The sequence below is a fragment of the Trachypithecus francoisi genome, unplaced genomic scaffold (genome assembly GCF_009764315.1).
Source record: "Trachypithecus francoisi isolate TF-2019V2 unplaced genomic scaffold, Tfra_2.0 Lachesis_group7, whole genome shotgun sequence".
Lineage (NCBI taxonomy): Eukaryota > Metazoa > Chordata > Mammalia > Primates > Cercopithecidae > Trachypithecus > Trachypithecus francoisi.
In genome coordinates, this window is record NW_022681472.1 from 96,108,016 (window position 1) to 96,120,937 (window position 12,922).

General features: G+C 38.1%; 1 protein-coding gene across 35 annotated transcripts in view; it reads right to left on the reverse strand.

Moving 5' to 3' along the window:
- Positions 1-12,922, reverse strand: part of PTK2 (protein tyrosine kinase 2) — a 366,245-nt gene that overhangs the window by 288,534 nt on the left and 64,789 nt on the right. For 16 of the 35 annotated variants that reach the window (XM_033203311.1, XM_033203310.1, XM_033203308.1 and 13 more), the window contains exon 1: positions 1,049-1,133. The exons of 4 other annotated variants lie outside the window; for them this stretch is intronic. The gene's annotated coding sequence lies outside the window, so the exon portion shown is untranslated. Of the gene's footprint in view, positions 1-1,044; positions 1,134-12,922 lie in introns of those variants that run through there. 15 more of the 35 variants (XM_033203331.1, XM_033203330.1, XM_033203297.1 and 12 more) reach the window with 1 other exon arrangement.

The window sequence follows — 12,922 nt, forward strand, 5'->3', positions numbered from 1 at the left end:
CTGGGCACTGCTTCACTTCCAGATCTCAGTACAGTACAAAGGCTTGGTACTTACTTAGTGAATGAATAAGTGAATGAAACATTATGAAAACTTCGCTTTCTCAAGAATATGAGAAAAGAAAAACGGACATAAAGTCTAGGAAAATCATGTAGACTGCTTCTTCCCACCCCACATAAAAAAATAAATCACATAATTTTGTACTGATACTATTAAAACTTTCACCACAAATTTTAATACAGCACAAATGAAAATAGTGTGTGAGATTACATAAAATCATCAGGGTTGCAAACAATGTTATACGCAAGATCAGTAAGCATAAGAGAGAACTCTAAATCTCTTTATATGATGTACAATTTTGTCCAATGTGACTTACCTACAAAACCCTGACCATATATGAGAAGGTCCCCAGGAATGAACTATTAGGAAATGAACTACTTGTAAATGTCACCAAAAGCAGTTCACAAAATACCAGCCTAACTTTCACATTTCTCATATAATTGTCATAATTTTGTCTCTCTTAAGGAATACCAAACACCATGGCAGCACTACTTGGCAAAGTAAAGCACTGATAAATACTTTTATGCCAATCGACAGGAGGAATGTAAAAAAAAATTATTATTCATATCATACATGTATACTTCTAAATATATCATCTTTCACCTCTTTTATGTTTGCATCAATCAGGGAGTTACAGATTTAAATAACTTCGACAGTTTTACAATATGGTTCCTCCAATTAGCACTTGATAATTACAATATATCCTAACTTTAGAATGTCAGGTATCCTATACTGCGCTCATTTCCAGTAAGATTACTAATTACCATTCCTGTCATTTTGTCTTGCTGTTTCCACCACGAAAACAATTTTTCAAAAATTTTAGTTTATCAACAAAAATCATGACTCGGTTAAGACCAAAGAAATATTAGTCATAATAAATCTAATCACCTTCCAAAGACAAACAACAGGAAATACCAACAAATTCCAAAAGGTGACAGTATTGGCATTATTCACTTTCTTTGCAAAGTTTCTTAACAATTACTATACCTCCCTTCCGTTATTCTTGAGGAGCTCTGGGGAAACTGCAGAAGGCACTGAATTTGTAATTGGAAGATGCAAAGGAGCCCCAGTTCTGCCTGTGAGACAAAGAAAATCATTTCAACATCCTGAACTTCAGTTTCTTCATCAGTAAAATGAGGAGAGCAATACCTATCACTTATTGAGTACTACGTGCCAGTCACAAAATAGCATAATAGCAACGCTAATAATAATGAAAATATAATTTTGACATGATGACACCAGGTGAATGCTAACTCTGTACCAAGCCTTCTTCCAAGAACTTTAAAAATGTTGACTCATCTACCTATCACAACAAACTACCCATGGGGTAGATACTGTTATCCCCATTTTACAAATGTAGAAATCAAAGCACAGAGAGACCAGGTAACTTAAATTCACAATGTCACAGAACTTTTGAGTTGCAAAGCTGGAAATCAAACTCATGCAGTCTAGCTACAGAGTCCATGTACTTCACCAATTTACTGCAGTGCTTTCCACCTATTTTCTCAATTAATACTTTTAACAACCAACAACATAGATATTACAATTCATGTATGACACATGAACAAACTGAGGAACAGATAAATTAAGTAACATACCTAATATTACAACTAATTGGTTGCAGAGCTGGGATATGCATCAGGCACGTGGACACCAGTCAGATGACACAGTTAAACCACCACCTATAGTATCACCTACCTCCAGATGCTATAAAGATTTCCAGAGAAGAGTCTGGAAACAGGCCTACAAAGGGCGAATGAATCACAGTGAGGACCAACGGGACAAAGAAAGGAAGAGAAGAAACACAGCAAAGAATACGGGACAGATTAAGCTGCTCTTATCCCCATGCAACATCCTAATTCACCAAATCGTGAGGCTCATGTGATAGCCCTCTGGTGTCAGTAATCCTGCCCCAATACAAATTCAGATAAAAGTCATCACACTACCTGCTAGACATGTAGCTGGTACTTGACAGATGTATCAAAATCACCAGAAAATAACTATAACCACTAAATTAAGCAACAGTGAAATACCAAAAATAGATGGGAAAATGCAACTCTTACCATGAAAATCTTATTTAATATTTCTGTCAATTGGGTAAGACAATAACATGTGTATTCTCAAGTACCTCTAAAATTAATGGCATAAAAACTATTTCATTATCTAATAAGGCAAAAACAACAAAACCCTGGCCTTATTAATCTAAGCAGTATTTTCACGGACTCTAATTAATGACAATTTCCTATTTTTGTTTTGCCATATAGACAGAGATCAAAGCTAAATTCCAGATTTAGAAACTGTTGAGAGGTTAACTGCTGTAATTGCTTTTTTCTTAAAGGCTCCTGAAATCTGTAAGAAGATGTTGCATTCGTTTTTCAGATGCAGTGGTAGAAGCATGACAACACAGGACAGAATAAGAAGCTCGCCGGGCGTGGTGGCTCAAGTCTGTAATCCCAGCACTTTGGGAGGCCGAGACGGGTGGATCACGAGGTCAGGAGATCGAGTCCATCCTGGCTAACACAGTGAAACCCTGTCTCTACTAAAAATACAAAAAATTAGCTGGGCGTGGTGGCGGGCGCTTGTAGTCCCAGCTACTAGGGAGGCTGAGGCAGGAGAATGGCATGAACCCAGGAGACGGAGCTTGCAGTGAGCTGAGATCTGGCCACTGCACTCCAGCCCAGGCGACAAAGTGAGACTCCGTCTCCCAAAAAAAAAAAAAGAAGCTCACCAAAATTTTCAATCTATCCATACATGTTATAAAACAGAGGAGTTTTTTTTTTTTTTTGCTTATACTGACCATAATAATGCAAATATCAAAAGGCAATCCAGTAGTTATTTAACACTAACGTTGTCCAAAAGAAACACAGAACTTTTATTTTATGGAAAATGCATATACACACATGCAACTTATTTAATCGCTACCAATTTTTTTTACCCTATAAATGCAATTTATCCACAGTTTGACTGCTCACCTTATTTAACAAATAGCAACAGTATCAAGCAATTGTGTCTTTCCAAGTTAGGTTAACTTTCCAAGCTAACTGAAGCAGAGAAAAACACTGATAAGGCTGTAAAGGCTCTGGGTTATTTGTCAGAAATTGGGCTTTGCAGTCACAGACATATTAATACTGGCTTGGGGGTCTGATGGTGTCAGGAGGACCCCTTGTGGTGAATGTAAATCCCTTCTACAACCTGCATTTCTCAGCTAAAAGTAAAAAATCAACAATATACATTTTAAATTTATCTCTCATGACGGCCTGAAAAAGCTAACCATTACTACAGACTCCATACTCTGTATCAGGCCAGGTGCGGTGGCTCACGTCTGTAATCCCAGCACGTTGGAGGCCGAGGCAGGTGGATGACCTGAGATCAGGAGTTCAACACCACTCCAACATGGTGAAACCCCCTCTGTACAAATACAAAAAATCAGGCGGGTGAGGAGGCGCATGCTTGTAATCCCAGCTACTTTGGAGGATGAGGCAGGAGAATCGCTTGAACCCGGGAGGTGGAGGTTGCAATGAGCTGAGATTGTCCAGTCTGGGCAACAAGAGCAAAATTCTATCTCAAAAAGAAAAAAAAAAAAGTGTATCTATGTGTATATATCAGTAGCATCTAGTGTGGATCTATTCCTCATCATATCTATATTCCAAGCAACAGACATAAATAAGCTTTTCTTCTTTCCAAACGGAGCTACACAGTAGTTGGCTTTTTTGGTCAATTTCCCTCCCGTATGCTTTTGGTTTTGTCATGCTGGTATGAATGGATGCTATTCCAGCTTAACAAGAGATTTCAGGAGTCACTTTTCTAATTCTATCTAAAAATGTGTATCATTAAGAAATGTTAAAACCAACCTAACACCCATTATAATAGCTGCTACTTTTTTAAAAAATAGAAAATAAGGTTTGGCAAGGATATGAAGAAATCGAAACCCTTGTGTATCGCTGATGGGAAGGTAAAATGGTACAACTGCTATGGAAAACAACATGGAGGCTCCTAAAAATATTGAAACTAGAACCACCATAAAGATTCAGTAATCCCACTTCTGGGTATAATCCAAGGAATTGAAAGCAGGGTTTGGAAGAGATATTCAAACACCCATATTCATAGCAGCATTATTCACAATAGCCAAAAGGTAGAAGTAACCCAGGTGTTTGTCCACAAATGAATAAAAAGTATGTGGTATATAAATTCAATGAAATACTATTCAGCCTTAAAAAGGAAAGAAATTCTAACACATGCTGAACCTTGAGGACATTATGTTAAGTGAAATAAGCCAGTCACAAAAGAATAAATAACATATGATTCCACTTATATAACATACCTAACACAGTCAAACGTATGGAAGTAGGTAGTAAAATGGTAGTTTCCAGGGGATGGGGCTGGAAGGAGAGAAGCTGCTTTATGGGCATAGAGTTTCGCATTTTCAAGATGAAAAAAATTCTAGAGATCTGTTTTACAACAATGTAATATACTTAATACTACTGGAACAGTAGACTTAAAAACTGGTAAATGTCAAATTTCAAATTTTTTAAAAATCATTTTTATCACAATTTTTTAACTTAAAAAATGTTAAAATCATTTTTAAAGAGTAAATCTCATTTATATTTTACAACAAATCTGCAAATATAATTATGTTTACTTTTATAAAAGAGAAAAGCTTTGAGAGCTTAAGAACAAGTCTAAAGTGAAAGAGACAGGAAAAAGAGACAACAACCAATCACTGACTAAGGGCTTAATATTGTTCCAGCCCTGTATAAGGTGGCTTTATGTGTATGTGTTTTAAAATGTGCTCCCCTAATAAACTTGGAAGTAATTACTAATATCATCATTTTCAAGAAAAAGAAAACTGAGGCTCACATACACAAGTAAAGGACTTGTGACACAATTAGACTGTAAAAGTAAAATGTCAAAGCCACATGCAACTCTGAAGCCCAAATCATCTTCTCCATCACCCTAAATTTAAAGGTCCATTCAGTTTATTTCAAGTATCCTAAAACTCAGACTCAGCCACATAGTATTAGATGTGTGACCATGGCATTTTTTTTTAACTTTCTCTCTATGACTTAGTTTCTTGTCAGTTAAATAAAGTTTAAAATGGTATGTATTTTTCACAATTATGATAATTAAATATTATAAGCATAAAGGGCTTTGAGAGCACCCATAATAAAGGCTCCATGTCACTGTAAGTGCATCGTTACTGTCTGCCTCTTCTGTGCATAGGCAATAAATTAAGCAGTAGGGATCCCAAAATAATTGGAACAGAGTCCTATCCCATAAGGAGTTCACAGACCATTAGAAGACAAGCACACAAATCAGAGTACCCAGAAGTCTAACTTCTGGGAGACTGATCTAATAAACCTCCAATAAATCTTCTCTAAGTTTGAAGGCAGTTTGAGGCTTATAATAGGTTTATTTGTAATACTGAAACACTGTTAACAGCCTACATGCTTGACAGAAGGGGAGTAAATAAATAAACCTAGGAACATCAAAATGAATGACTATTTTTAAATGGTGTGTCTGAAAATTTTTCACTAACACTGGAAAATATTCATTAACAACAACAACAACAATGAAAACGTATCAAAAGAGGCAGCTCCCACTCCTAAATTGCAAAGATTTCAAGAGAAATAGATATTTGAAAACTCCTTTTTCTTCTGTCCTATGTTCCAATGCACCACACTCTTGCTGATCTCTCTTTACTTCTTTTTTTTTTTTTTTTTTTTGAGACGGAGTCTCGGTCTGTCGCCCGGGCTGGAGTGCAGTGGCCGGATCTCAGCTCACTGCAAGTTCCACCTCCCGGGTTCACGCCATTCTCCTGCCTCAGCCTCCCGAGTAGCTGGGACTACAGGCGCCCACCACCTCGCCCGGCTAGTTTTTTGTATTTTTTAGTAGAGACAGGGTTTCACAGTGTTAGCCAGGATGATCTTGATCTCCTGACCTCGTGATCCGCCCATCTCGGCCTCCCAAAGTGCTGGGATTACAGGCTTGAGCCACTGCGCCCGGCCTTTACTTCTTATTATTTTGGGTTTTTGTAGCTTCTTAAGGTAAAAACATAGATAATTGACTGTTTTTTCCTTTTAGTTATATAAGCACTTAAAGTTATAACGTTCCCTAAGTACTCTTTCAAGCTGCATGATAAAGACTGATGTTATATTTTTACTATTCTGTTTCAAATAACTTTCTAATTTTGAAACATTTTCTAATTTCTCTTTTGATTTTAGACTCATGTATTACTTAGAAAGGTATTTCATTTCTAAGTACTAAGGACTTTACTGGATATTGTTTCTTTAATATATTTGCTTTGTATGTTCATTTATTCTTTTGATCAGAAAATACACCTGCATGATATATTTGCTATGAGTTTAACTGGAAAAAAAGAAAATACAGGCCAGGAGCAGTGACTCATATCTGTAATCCCAGCACTCTGAGAGGCTGAGGTGGCGGATCTAGGCCAGAAGTTCAAGACCAGCCTGAGTAACATGGTCAAAGCCCCATCTGTACTAAAAATACAAAAATCAGCAGGGTGTGGTGGCACACACCTGTAACCCCAGCTACTCAGGAGGCTGAGGCACAAGAATTGTTTGAACACAGAAGGCGAAGGTTGCAGTGAGCCGAGATCACACCACTGCACTCCAGCCTGGGCAGCAGAGCAAGACTCTGTCTCAAAAAAATAAGAAAAGAAAATACAATTATTAAATACATGGTACAAAATTCAAATGGATATGCAATGAACCATAAACATCACCCCCCACTTCACCCTATTTTCTTTCCATCACATTCTCTCTAGATAGAATCACTGTTTCTAATTGTTTGTGTAACCTTCTAGAGGTGTTCCATGCATATACAAGAACACACATATGCAAATACAGTTTCTTTTGCATTACACCAACATGATGCATTTTACATACTCTTCTATACCTTCTTAAAACTTACTTTAAAATATATCTTCAGCGTAGGCAACAAGATGAAACCCCATCTCTATAAAAAATACAAAACAATTAGCTGGGCGTGGTGGCGCCTGCCTGTAGTCCCAGCTGTCCAGGAGGCTGAGGTGGGAGGACTGCTTGAGACAGAGGAGGCTGAGGCTGCAATGAGCCATGATTGTGCCACCGCACACCAGCCTAGGTGACAGAACAAGACCTCATGGTTTTTTTTAAAAATTTAAAAATTGAAAGTATATTGCTCATTATAGATTTTTTTGCATAAATTTTTGATTCTTAAAAATACTGTAGGCCACGTGCAATGACTCATGCCTGTAATCCCAGCACTTTGGGAGGCCAAGGCAGGAAGATCACTTGAGCCCAGGAGTTCAAGACCAGCCTAGGCAACATAGTGAGACCCCATCTCTCCAAAAAAATTTTAAAATAGCTGGTTGTGGTGGCACAAACCTATAGTCCCAGCTTGGGAGGCCGAGGTGGGAGGACTGCTTGAGCCCAGAAGGTGGAGGTTGTAACGAGCCGTGATTGGGCCACTGCACTCCAGCCTGGGTGACAGAGTGAGACCCAGTCTCAAAAAAAAAAAAAAAAAAAAAACTGCATTAAATTATTATCTTAATTACTGAGGTTTTTGGTGACTCTTTAGATATTATGTCAAGACAAATGCCTCAGCCTAGTCCTGGCACTGTCCAAAGATTCACGTCCACATTTCTACTCTTTCCCACTGACCCCATTCTCCTCAATCACATGACTCTCAGGGGTTTGTGAAACTAGAAACGTTTCTGCTCAATGCATGTTAAATATGATCACTCAATTTTTAAAGTTCCACTCTAAGAATAAAGATATTTAACATTTCTTTTTTTTTCTTTTCTTGAGATAGTCTGTTGTCCAGTTTGGAGTGCAGTAGTGCCATCTCGGCTCACTGCAACCACTACCTCCCAGGTTCAAGCAAATTCTCACGTCTCGGTCTCCCAAGTAGCTGGGATTACAGGCACCCACCACCAAGCCAAGTTTATTTTTGTATTTTTTAGTAGAGATAGGGTTTCACCATGGTGGCCAGGCCGGTCTCGAACTCCTCACCTCTAGTGATCCGCCCGCCTCAGCCTCCCAAAGTGCTAGGATTACAGACATGAGCCACCATTTATTTTTTCAAGGACCAGAACTACAGTAAGCAAAACTGTCAAAGTCTTTTCTACTTTAATTGAAATAATTACAAAGTAATTTTTACACTGGACCAGTAAGCTCTTGAATTCATAAAATGTCTGAACTTTAAAGGAAACAAGCCACATAAAAACTTGTTAGCAAAATCAATAAATTATGGATATTTGCATCATCTATGATACAGCAGAAATAATGTATTCATTCATCACTCTTTTTCTGTCCAATGATCCTGACTAACAGCAGCTAAAATCAGCTGCTTCATCAGGGCACAACAGAAGACAAACGAGATGGGGGTTTGTATACAGCTAACTTACTGAGAGTCCTCTTTCCCCTGCCTTTTTTTTTTTTTTTTTCTGAGATGGAGTCTTGCTCTGTTGCCCAGGCTGGAGAGCAGTGGTGCCATTTCGGCTCACTGCAACCTCCGCCTCCTGGGTTCAAGTGATTCTTCTGTCTTAGCCTCCCAAGTAGCTGGGACTACAGGTGTGTGCTACCACGCCCAGCTAATTTTGTATTTTTAGTACAGATGGGTTTTCGCCATGTTGGCCAGGCTGGTCTTGAACTCCTGACCTCCGGTGATCTGCCCACCTCAGTCTTACAAAGTGCTGGGATTATAGGTGTGAGCCACCACACATGGCCCCCTGACTTTTTAAAACCAGGATCTCTAAAAACAATAATCAAAAAAAAAAAAAGAATTGAGATTTCTAAATCTAAGACAGATGCAACAGGTGGCAATAGAAGAGCATTTCCTTTAGAAAAAATAGAAAAACTGCATAAAATATAAAAATCATCTCTTTGAAGACAGCAAGAACAGGAGGAGCTAAAAAACTTCAAAACCACAGAAGTTCAGCTGATCTTCTGCAGTTACTTTTACCTTTAGTAAAAGTATATTTACCAATTCTGAGAAGAAGGAGGAAGCGGAGAATCTAGCCTGTGCATTCACAGAAAACTGCTGCCAGAAGACAGAAAAATCAGGCAAGGTTTTGGCAGGCTAAATCCTAGAGCATTAGTATTCTTACTGTATAAAGGTATATTTATTGTCAAATATTACTCAGCAATAAAAAGGAATGAAGTACTGATACATGCTACAACACGGATGAACCTTGAAAACATTATGCCAAGTGTTAGAAGCCACAAAAGACCACATACAGCATGATTCCTTTTATACAAAATGTACAGAATAGGCAAATCTATAAGAAAGTAGATTAGTGGTCCTTGGGCTGAAGATAAGGAATAAAGAGTGATTGCTGGTGGGTATGGGGTTTCCTTTTGGGGTGATAGAAATTTCTAAAATTGATGGTGGTGATTGTACTCATTGTATAGTATGTGAATTATATGTTAATTAAAAAAAAAGACACAAAGCCTCTAAAAGGCAGTGAGTAGAGATTTTCAAGTCTTATAAGACAAAGATTAAAGTTCCACACAAGAAGAAAAGGAAAAGGAACCAATAAATATAAAATAAATGACACAGAGCTAAAGGACAAAAAAATACCTTTAACAAATAAAAGCCACCAGTTGGTATTCAGAAACAGTAAGTTCTAGAAGATCAAGAAAGAAAAAGAAATACAAATAAAAAACTAAAATTCCTAAAGGAACTATAAACATTACAGAAATCATACATCTAACAAATCATTGCTCTAAAATCTTGTTTACAATTATAAGAAATTGAAAATAAACCCTTGGCTTTCCCCCCAAAACCTAATTCTGAAACAGATTTTCCCAAATCAGTAAATAGCATTGGGGTCAGTGTCATGTGCCTGTAGTCCCAGGTACTCGGGAGGCTGAGGCAGGAGGATAGCTTAAGGACAGGAGTCTGAGACTGTCAGCATGTCATGATCATGCCTGTGAATAGCCACTGCACTCTAGCATCCTGGGCAACATAAGGAGACTTTGTCTCTAAAAGCTAAAATTTAAAAAAATTTTTTTGAAAGTAGCAACTCCATTCTCCTAGCTGCTAATGAAAATACCTTGACATCATCCTTGATTCCTTTTCTTTAGAACACAACCATCCCAACAAGTCTCTTAAAATTTACATCATGCCTCTGCTCAAGATCCTCCAGTGGCTTCCCATCTGACTCAGAACAAATGCACAAGACCTTACAATGGCCCAGAACGCTCTAAGATATCTAAACCACCCATGAGAAATAACACCTCCCCAATGTTTCTGCTACACGGCCTCAAAGTTTTAAACAAGTAATGTTTATCAAGTTATATTCTGCTAAGCCTCTGCTATGATAGTGATGAAATTTTCTGACCATCTGTTATTATAGACTGACTCCTATTTTCTGCATATAAAGTTCACTTCTGAAAACAACTCTCTATTGATCTCTCACAAGATGTTTTCTTTTCTGTAGGGAAAAGAAAGAGAGCTCAAAATGGAGTTAGAGATTAGACTGTTACTGTGTTTACATAGAAAAAGAAGACATTAAATACTCCATTTTGATCTTTCTTTTCCCTGTACTTTTCTACCAGTTTTTGATAATTACTTGTACTTGCTACCCTCAAGCCAAATACTGAGTGCCTTGAACAAAATTTCACCTTTTCTTAGCAACAATAACTATCCCCTTTCCCAATGTTTTATAGTTTTAATTTGCTCAATGTTTAAAATAAGTTACCTGTTAAGACTGGAAATAATCTTATTTCCTGGAGTTAAGACACAATTTTATTCAAATGCAGTTTCTCAACTTACAGTGTGACCTTCAACAAGGCATTCTCATCTCTGTAAGTACTATTTGTAGAAAGGGCATAAACTACATACAAGGACTGTTCTAAGAGTAAAACATCAGGCATTTACGTGACAGCCTGTAACACTTGACAATTCCTATAAGGGAACTATGCAGGGATACCTGTCCAGCATCATTTATTTACTTAGCCAACTTCTACAGAACCATGAATCTGAGTGTTTCAAATAGTAGGGGGTACAATTACCTTGCACCTCTTTTCCACCACCACACAACCCCAACACTAACCTACTGAAGTACACTAGTCCCTTGTTACCAGTCAATAGAGGAAGAATAAGAAGAATTTTCCCCAAGACAAACTTGTGGTGCAGAAAGAAGAAAGTAGAGAGAAGCAAGGTATCACATCTGAAACCAACCCAACCCCTGGAATTCCAAATTACTTAAAATGACATGTGCTTTTTCTAATATGAGGTATGCTTCTGCCATTTGCAACCCAAAATTTCTTGACTAATAAAATCCATAAACTGAGTCCTACAAACTAACAACGTTCCCAATCACCCCAAAACCACCCTAAAAGGATTATTCTTCCATTAATTCTGCTAAGAATTATTTAGTGAGCACCTACTATATGCCAAACATTGTTCTAGATATCATAAATACATCAATGTGTGTCAAAGACAGGGATATATGCATGTAAAATGTGCTGATAAACATTTAACAACCAGCTCTGCAGGGACTGAAAGGAGAAGCCCCAATTTGTGGTATCTGCTGATTTCTGTATATCTCTTGGTATACATGTGCACATATTTCTGTTTCATATGCACATGGGAATGGAACCACTAGATCACAGAATGTGGACATGTTTAATGTTTAGTAGGTACTGACAAACTATTGCCCAAAGTAGGTGTACAAATTTATGCTCCCATCAATAGTGTATGAGAGTTCCCACTGCTCTCTAATAGTCAAAAGCAAAAGTGAAACAAACAGACTTGAACTCCTGGGCTCAGCTGATCCTCTTTCCTCAGCTTTCTGAACAGCTGAGACTATGGGTGTACGCCACCACACTAAGCTAATTTTTTAAAAAAATCTGTAGAGGCCGGGCGCGGTGGCTCAAGCCTGTAATCCCAGCACTTTGGGAGGCCGAGACGGGTGGATCACGAGGTCAGGAGATCGAGACCATCCTGGCTAACACGGTGAAACCCCGTCTCTACTAAAAAATACAAAAAACTAGCCGGGCGAGGTGGCGGGCGCCTGTAGTCCCAGCTACTTGGGAGGCTGAGGCAGGAGAATGGCGTAAACCCGGGAGGCGGAGCTTGCAGTGAGCTGAGATCCGGCCACTGCACTCCAGCCTGGGCGACAGAGCGAAACTCCGTCTCAAAAAAAAAAAAAAAAAAAAATCTGTAGAGATGAGTTCTTGCTTTGTTGCCCAGGCTGATCTTAAACTCCTGGCTTCAAGTGATCCTCCTGCATCAGCCTCCAAAAGTACGGGGATTACACGTGTGAGCCATCAACGACTGCTAAAGACACTGGAGGGAAGAATCATGGCACCATCTGAACTAATGATTAATTTTACTGTCCCAAAAAAGAGGATGTGAAGCCAACAGCAAGTATTACTACTCCCTAAAACTGAACCTCGGTCTAACTGAACCTCTAAAAGCCAGCTACCAAGAAACCGTGATTACATTTCTTAAAAAGTTCTTATCTGTTAGGGATATATACTGAACTCACATGGGTGATATTATATGATTATATGATGTCTACGATTAGTTTTAAAATACTCGCAGCAAAAAGAAAAGTCTGGAACAGGCAACAGAATGTTACAACTGGGGCTCATTATCCTATTCTCTTTTATAAATATTTTTTAATTTCCACAATAAAATGATTAAAACATAAAAAATAAAACTGAAGGAAAATCCACCACACAAATCCATTTTTCTAATAGCCAATTTGTGTAAAGAATCAGTACTACAATTACAACATTAACAAACGACACATGATCTTAAGTAAGTTGTCAATCAGAGGTTAAAAGTATTATCACAATAGTTAAATGTGTATAGCTAATCAGAACTGAGAGCATTAAAGAAGGGGGAG